Source organism: Geospiza fortis, unplaced genomic scaffold (assembly GCF_000277835.1).
Source record: "Geospiza fortis unplaced genomic scaffold, GeoFor_1.0 scaffold64, whole genome shotgun sequence".
NCBI classification, from domain to species: domain Eukaryota; kingdom Metazoa; phylum Chordata; class Aves; order Passeriformes; family Thraupidae; genus Geospiza; species Geospiza fortis.
Window position 1 is genome coordinate 492,472 of NW_005054461.1, and position 8,699 is coordinate 501,170.

An 8,699-nucleotide genomic window follows, 5' to 3' on the forward strand; every position below is an offset into this window, starting at 1 on the left:
AACCTCAAGTCTCTGCTAGGCATGGAATCTAAGCAAAACTAGCATTTCATGAGGAAAAAAACCATGCTGGCCAGCAGTAATAAAGCACGTCTAGGCCATGAGACTTACAAGTTTATGTCTAATGAAATGGGCCCAATGTAGTGAACTCAGAGCTATCATTAAAAGGTGGGCAATTGCCAGCAGTGAAGCATCACAGGTTCCCTCTAATAGCAGACTCAGAAATGTGTATGAGAAATGGCAACTGCACCTGGAGGTTCTGTTTATCAGAGCCCTGTGTCCAGATGGTAGGCCACAAGTCTGCTTTGTCTGCATGATAATAAACTCCTGTTTTCTTCTCTGCAACAAATAACATTTCTACAAGAATATTAGCCACCTTAGGCAGCTAGTAATTTAAATTGACTTCAGCAGTAGCCCCATACCCAGTCCATAATGACCTTTTCCTCACTAAAGCCTAGATTAGTAAAAAATAAAGACGAGTATTATTTCACAGTCTGGCTTCTAGCTACACTACAAGTGTTAAAATGTTCTTTTTCAGTACTTTTGTTGTGCTATCTGCTTCAGCCAAATCAACAAATAAAATAGATGATTGCCAAGAATTTTTATCTTTGTGAAGGCATGTGAAATGGCATGTATCTTACCTAACTCTGAGCAAGTGTTAAATTTAGAAAGCCTGTTTAAAGACAATAAATGTAGTTGCAAAATAATTTCAGTCCGAGAAGACTGAAGCAGAGTTTAAAATATTGATGGTAAATATGATTAGAAGTCCTAGGGTGAGAATTAAAAATAAACAAATAAAACAATGGTTAATGTCTACAAAGGTCAAAAGGAAACATGCCATGTAATAGGCAGGAATACTCGTGGCTCTTTCTTAACAGTGCCAGTAGGTGAGATGGGTAAGTGACCTTTTGCTCTTTTATAGTTGGAAGGCTTGAAATTATTTATAAGTCTGAATCTCACCCACATCATGAACCAAGTCTACAAATTGTTGTGAGGGATAATTTTTGTTCCAGAGAAGCTGTAGGTAGCTGGCAAAAGAAGGAACTCTTCCTTCACAAGAATAGATTAAAGGTGGAATCTTGGTTTTGCAACAAACACTGCAGTACTTTGTAGGGCATATTTACCCATGTATGGGGGATGCCCTTACAGCACTTCAACTCTTTTCAGCGGCCAGAAGCCCACCTGTTCTGGCTGGTTAACTGAGGCTTCCAGCTGCTGAGAGCTGCTGAATAAGGTCTGACAGGTGGGATGAGCTGGTCCCAGAACTTTCTTTCTGTAATTTGTCTTTGCTGGGTTGGGCTGGTTGCCCACACCAAGGCACCAGTGGATGTATTCACCAGCCGAACCACATCTGATCCTCCCTCCTGTTGGCATGCAGCACCTGGGAACATCATGACATCTCCCCTCCCAGTTGTCTGAGCAGCAGTAGCCAGGATGAACAAGAGATGGTACAATCCCTTTTTATTGGTGGGGGCACAGTGGCATGGCAAGATTAAGGAGCAGTTTTATCAAGGCACAGGACTGAATGGCTCTCACTGAAGGGAGAGTGAGCACTAAACCTGTAAATTCTCTGATACAGAAAACTTGTCTTGTGGCAAAGGCAGGCATCAAACCATAGCCTCTGACCTAGAGGCTATTCAGAGAAGATAATGTTTTATCTCACAGAGACAGTTTTGAGTTAAAAATTACACAAGGGTCCACATCTCACCTATAACATCCCTAGAAAAGGGTGGGGTCTCATTATTGCCTATATGGTCTATTATCAAGGAAAGATCTGACACAGGTCCAAGCAAACTGAAATTTGGATGAAAGCATATCACATTTCAGTGTTCTCTAATTTTTTGCCATGCTGTAGCTCATCAACAGCTTTGGCAAAACCCACAGATTTTTCAAGACTTTTTTCCATAATGTACTGCAGAAATGTTCATTGGCATAATCCACTTCAGCAGTAGGAAGTGTGAGAATACTTGAGCAAATATAACAGTCCATCATCTACCTCAATCTTTTATAAATTTACCTGCAGAACTGGGATGCTATAAATCTGCACATAATTAGGAAAATTCTAACGTAATCTGAACTATGCTGTGATCCTTGAGAAAGGAATAACCATTAACCTGCAGGAACTTGGAGAAGTTTAGTGTGCTGTTATTCCCCCCTCACATTCCATGTGCTATCGCTTAGCAATTTCACTGCAAAGATAAAACAATACCACTGGAATGAAACACATTAACACTGCCTAATTGGTAGGTCACTAAAAAAGAATTTTCCTCTGGATGGAGAGGGTTTTTTTAATAGGCTTCCACAGAAACCTATTTTCACCCCCATGCTGTTTTGTGCTTTTTGTGTTAGTCAGGATGAAAAAAATCCAATATTTCTGTGTCCAGGTTTTGGACACAGAAATACAGAACTAATAACTAAAGACAAGGAAAAGCTACAAAATCAGAACATCATGCAAACTCTTTGCAGAGTCTTGTGTAATATTTCTTGGACCCATGCTTTCCTATGTGAGGGTAGAGCTTGATTACTGCACTAGCTGTGAAGCTGGATGTCCTTGGAAAGCTAAGACCACTCACCATTCTCTTTCTCACATCCAGGGACCACCTGTTGTCTGTGGAGTGGCTGTGTGTCCCACAGAAGGGGATAATCAGTATCAAATAAGAGAGTGGGGAATAAGGAGGAAATTAATATTTTTTTATTAGGGTTATTCATGGCTTTAATAGAGCAGAGGCATCTGAAAGTAGATAGACAATGTTTCTCTGATGTTTTATTTATGCTGTCCCTTGCAATTACCCTGTTCCAAGCTGAATGAATGGGTCATTTATTCCATAAAATGTATTGTAACCTTGGAGTTCTTTATAAACTCTGCTTGTGTTCCTCTTGAGCCTTCTTTCTTTTTCTTTTCTTTTTTTTTCTTTGTAATAGCAATTACATAACTCACAGATTAATGTGGTTTGTTAGGCAGATAACATTGGATGTTTAAAGATTAAGCTGAGGCATCATTCAGATTTCCAATGGGCAGCCCATTTTGAGAGCTCACCAAGGAGTGATGCTGCCACATAAAATGTAGTCACTTAAAGAAAGTAATTTTAACTTCAATTTTAGCTTTATTTAATGGATGTTTTCTAATGGTATAGAGTGTGTCCTTAATTTGCTTCTCTGTAATGTGGGATCCTTGAATAAGGAATTCAGAGGCAAGGTTTTTAATTTTTTTTTCCCAGAAGCATTCTTTATTATGGAGGCAATCAGCATTAAAAGCAAGACCGTAAAACACACCATTTTTTTTTGATATCTGTATGGCAAGATGTCAGTTTGGAATGCACGTGCTGTCTAGTGAATGACCCATAAAAAAGATCTACACACAAACATTAATAACTATGTTAGAGACAGGGCAAAGGACAGCCAGAGCTCTGAATTGAGATTTGTAAACTATGCAGAAAAGCTGGAAATTAATATGCTTTTAGTGTAAACAGGGACAAAGGATCACAAATGAAGTTCAGGGCAGAACCAGTGGAACAGTGGTCTCTGCCCCAGTCAATACAGTTCCCATCAGGGAGTCCTCCTGAGATGTGCAATCCTCTGGAACAAACCAATCAAGTGCTCCTATGAAAGCTTGGGGTGCTCATACACCTGGAAATGTAAAGTGTGGGCATGGAAATAGTATTAGTGTCCATGATTTTCTTTCCTCTGCCAGGAGCCATCCAACCTGCCATCCAGACCTGCCTAAGCCCCTGAAGGATGTCAGTGGGTGGATTTTTCAAAGGTGAGTGTGAAGTGCTGCTGTAGAATACAATCTGGCAGATTGCAGTCAGTCCATGCAGCTGTCAAAGGCAATGAACAGCAGAAGTTACCAGCAGCACTATTTTCTACAGGCAGAAACAGACTGACAAATGAAAGGCAACACCTGGATCGACTGAAGATTTCAAGCACAGCCATTGGAGGCAGCCTGATACTGGGAAGAGAACAAAGGTTTTGCTCTCAGCAGCCCTGTCCTGGCTCCCCAAACTGAGGAAGTGTTTCTCATTCTGACAAGCAGGTGGGGTTTTCAGACACAGAGCAAGACTGGCTGCAGTGTAAAGCTGGTGGAGGTCGTGTGAGGTAGCTCTTAACAGGGGACCGATGCTTCGAGAAATAGTTTACCAGCCTGTTTCATGTACTCTGGTTTACAGAGCTGCCAGATTTCATGCTGAGAGTGTGACAGCTTCCCTCCACCTCCCTACAGCCCAGCCTGACCCTCTGTTCTTCTGGCTGTACAGTACCACTGTGCTGTACTTGCTTTAGTCAGCTGCCAAGGACCCCTGTGTTGTTGGCTCTGCCGAGTCCCACAGCCTGAGAGCTCCCCCGCTCCTTGATCCTTCAGCCCCCTCTCACAGCTCCACTACAGAATAAATAACAGCAGTCCTGAGGGAGAAAGATGGGAGCTGTCAGAGTATGATGAGGGAGAAAGATGGGAACTGTCAGAGTATGATGAGAGAGAAGGGATCAAACACAGGAGGGTGGAGAGGAGCGCAGGAGCAGTCAGTGCTCTCACGGTTGATGCATAGGGAGTGGTGATGAATTGCAGCCCCTGGACTGTGAGATGTCTAATCACACATAGCTCCTGAGGCTGGTGACAGAAAGGTGCCTCCAACACCTAGGCCTCATGTGGACTAATTTGTACTTTGGATGTGCCTGGATTGGCCAAGGAGTCTCTGTTCTCAGCTGGGACAGGCTTGGGATGTGTGCTGTGCTCAGACCGTCTGACAAAAGCAAGAGAGCAGTATAAGGAACAGGCACACTTTAAAGACTAAAGGTCCAGCTCAGAGCTGTGACTGCACGTGCAGGTTCTCCTTTGAGGGCAGGGGATGGCAGAGATTTCCAAACCTCAGCCTGCAAAAGTTATGTTGATTGTCAGCTGTCGGCAATTCAGAAAGAAATCATTCTCCTCTTAAAACTAGAAAAGGGTGGAGACAGTATGGACTGGCTTTCTTCTTCACCCTTTCTCTCAAGAACGTAATATGTAACCAGGTTGTGTGTAAAAGGTAGGCCAGACTGATTAAGTATATTGTAATGATGTTGTACCTGCTTGACATTTTCCACATTACTTTTGTATGTGACAGCTTGTGATGGCAAGCAGCTCCCATATTAATACTTAGATGTGTCAGGTTAACATGGCAATTAATTATTACTAAAAAGTATAAAAGCAATTTTGGGATAAAAGCTGTAAGTCTTCTCAGTAGTGCCTGGACTGCTGAATCATGGGGCATGGTGAATACTGGGGTGGCACATCCTTCATAAGGGATTTTGTCTCAGCCTGCAGCAGTAGGATAAAGTCTCATTTGCAGAAAATTATTGTTTCTGCATACCTTTGGTCTCTATCATTCTTGCTTTATTCTGGAAAGGACCTAATCACAACTCCCCAAAATTAAAATAAATTTAGTATAGTCTCCTGCTGCTCTTTCACAAAAATTCAATAGACTTTCATCCGGGCAAAGGTTGAATAATTGACATTTGAAGTCAAATGTCCTCCTCACCCACCCCAAACACAAGAAACCCCTGGAATAATTCTCCTATTTATATCATGGGTGTGAAAGTTAAAAAAAATATTTGTTCCTCATCCCAGTCTTTCTGATGGAATCTTCTAGTTTCCAGCAATGCTGCCAGAAGAAGACAGTACCAGGTAACCAGCCAGGACAAATCCCTTCCCTTGCAAGCATCTGTATGGGCCAACAGGGCTGTGAGGGAGGGGATGGGGTTGCAAGAGGATATTGCCGTCCTGATAGATCAGAAGATGGGTCATCTGTGCTGGTTCACACTGAAAGAAGCAAGGCCAAGGACAGCTGGGCATAGGGTCATCAGGCCACCCAGCTATCCACACTTTGAGGGTAGACTGAAAAGTGAGTGAAATATGGGACATTTAGGAGGGAGCCCAAGGACTTTGTCAGATGTCCTCATTATAGCAGTGTCTGCCAAACTCACAGTAGGGATTTCTGGGCACAGCTGAGCCGCAGCCTCACAGGTAAAAAGCCAGAGGAACATGTATCCAAGCAGGCCCATGGGGAAGCCTGTTCCAGACTTGTGTCAATAAAGGAAGCAATGGAGCAGTGCACTGCAGATCCTAGAGCAGTGGCACTGTAGTATGTTGTCCTTGGGAGTTGTTGCAGCAGTGTGGAGGCAGAACAGTCACACATTTCTGAAGGGACAGAAAAAAATCAAAATCTTTTGTAAGAAAATGTTGCCTTTAAGAAATGATTTGATGTGGAAAAATCATGGAAGTCTTGAAGTAGAGCATCAATTCTGTGTTGACTTAGGCTGATTTTATTTCACTTTCTGTTTTCTCAAACTATTTCAAATCTGATTACATTTCTGCATTCTTTCCTCATGTAATTGCACTTCATCTAGGCAGTGGCATTTAAGCCTGCATAGAAATAATTTTGTTTCAGCATGACTGGTTGATCTTTCAGGGGTTTGCCTGTGTTTCCTTTCCAAGGGACATGCAGTTTTCAGATTTACACATTTTACAAGAGGCCACTGTGGTGGCTGGCAGCTGTCACTTAGACTAGACTCAGTCTTTGAAATCAGCAACAGGCATTGCTTTGGATCTAAAAGTGTGGCAATAGGAGCTGCAATTGCCAGTTTCTGTGGCTGACTCTCAGATGTGGATGCAAAACAGTGAGTACTAATTTATTTTGTGATATAGATTCTATCTTCTTTTCCTGAAGGGATGTAAAGTGAAATTCAAGTATTAGGAGTTATCTGATTTCCTAGGCATATCTTAATGTCACCTTGCAATGGGCGCTGCTGAAGTGCTGTATTAATTCGGAAGATGACAACCCAGCTCAAAACCAACATTGTTCCATGTAAATGTTTCAGAAAAGAAGAAGAATATACAGCTGAAGGGTCTTATCTGCCTCGTTATGTGTTTGTTGCTGAGTGCATGTTACAAACCACCTTTGTGGCAATCCACAGGTGAGATGACGTGGCACAGCCCTCACTCTGCAGGTGCAGTGCTAATATATTGCCTCTGTGGAAGAGCAACTGTGGAGACTCAGCATTGAGGGAGTGGAGGAGAATCATGCCAGGATTCAGTCAGCATTCCTGGAATAATTTTCTGTGTCGTAGCCAATGGCTGATCATAAAAATGTATAAACAGTAATGTGTTTCTAGTAAGTGTTAGGGACAGGCCCTAAGACTATCTGTCACAGATACTTCTAAAATATTTATTTACTTCTGTTTAGGATAGAACTTAGTGAAAGCTGTTGTTATTCATCATAATGCAATGTTAAAAAGAAAAGCCACTTTATGTTTTTGAGAGATGTTAATGAATGAAATGCATATTCTTTCCTTTCTCCACTCTGACATCTGTTTATTTAAAAAAGAAATCAAAAAATAGAGAGAAAAATGAAAGATATGCAAAAAGTAGCATTCAGATGACTTATGCAGTTTAAGATGATAACAAGGCACTTTCTGTTCTCACCCCCATTTGATCTCACCCCATTTGGGAAAGGTTTCATGGGAGAAGGTACAGTAGTTGGAGTAAGACTGGATTCTCAGAGGGACCTTTTCCTATGTGAACTGCTCTAGGTGACCCTGCCTTGGCAGGGAAGTTGGATTAGATGAGCTGCAGAGATCGCTTCTAACCCTTGCAATTCTGTGATTCTGTGATTTTCTAATACTATAACTAATATAATATACTTCGCAATTCCATATTGCACATAGAATTTTATATTTTTCATATACAATTGCATGTTATGTATTTATCTGTGATGTAATATATTACAACTTCCTAATGTATGAATATAAAATTACATAGAAAACAATATTTTTTAATAAATCACAATTGTTTTTTAGTGTTCCCCACATCAATCAGCCCTTGTCCAACACATTTGACACTTTATTTTAGTCATGGCATCAAGAGATACTGAAATGTCATTATCTACTCCAATCTACTTTATGGGAAGGTGTAAGGAATGCTGTATAGAATAAGCTGGAGAACAACACAGTGGGCTAGGTGCCTGACTTGGGTGAGTTAAAAGTGTGGTTGCTCTGATTGCAAGGACTAAGTAGGGATATAGATACAGATATATAGATATAGCAGGAACCAGAATATCAAACCTCAGCCACTTTCTTCATGCTAGATATCTTAGTTAATATATTACCCACATTTAACATGACCCCTTCCTAATTCTTCCTAAATGTTTGGATGAGAGCAAATAATTCATGACGCTGCTGCCTGCCTTATATCTAACCAATGCCCACAAGCAACCTGTAGCACTGCACTCCTGACTTCTGCAGCAAGTGGTCCCTGCAGCCCCTTTGTGTTGGCAGCCCACTGACAGCCCGGCTGCCCTCTGCCCATCCTGCTCCCACCATGCTGCCTCAGGTCCCAAGGCTCAGCCAGTCAGGAGCACCAGCTGATGCTGTCCATCCTCTGTGGTGCCCTGCACGCACTGGCATGGGCCTGCCTCACCCCTGCTGGCACAACCCTGCTTCTCTGAGATTGCCCTGCAAAAGGGATCCTTGTTGAGGCTACTAAGCCCCTTCTGCAGCAAAGCTGAGCACACAGGTGTCTTGTAAAAGTATCACACCAGGCTCCTGGCTGGGGATAAAAGGGAAAGGGCACTTGGCTGGGGATAAAAGGGAAAGGGCACTGTGGGGGCTATGGAAGGAGACAGGCAGGTAGACATGCTGGCTGGTGTGCCAGACATGCTTCTGCAGCCCACCTG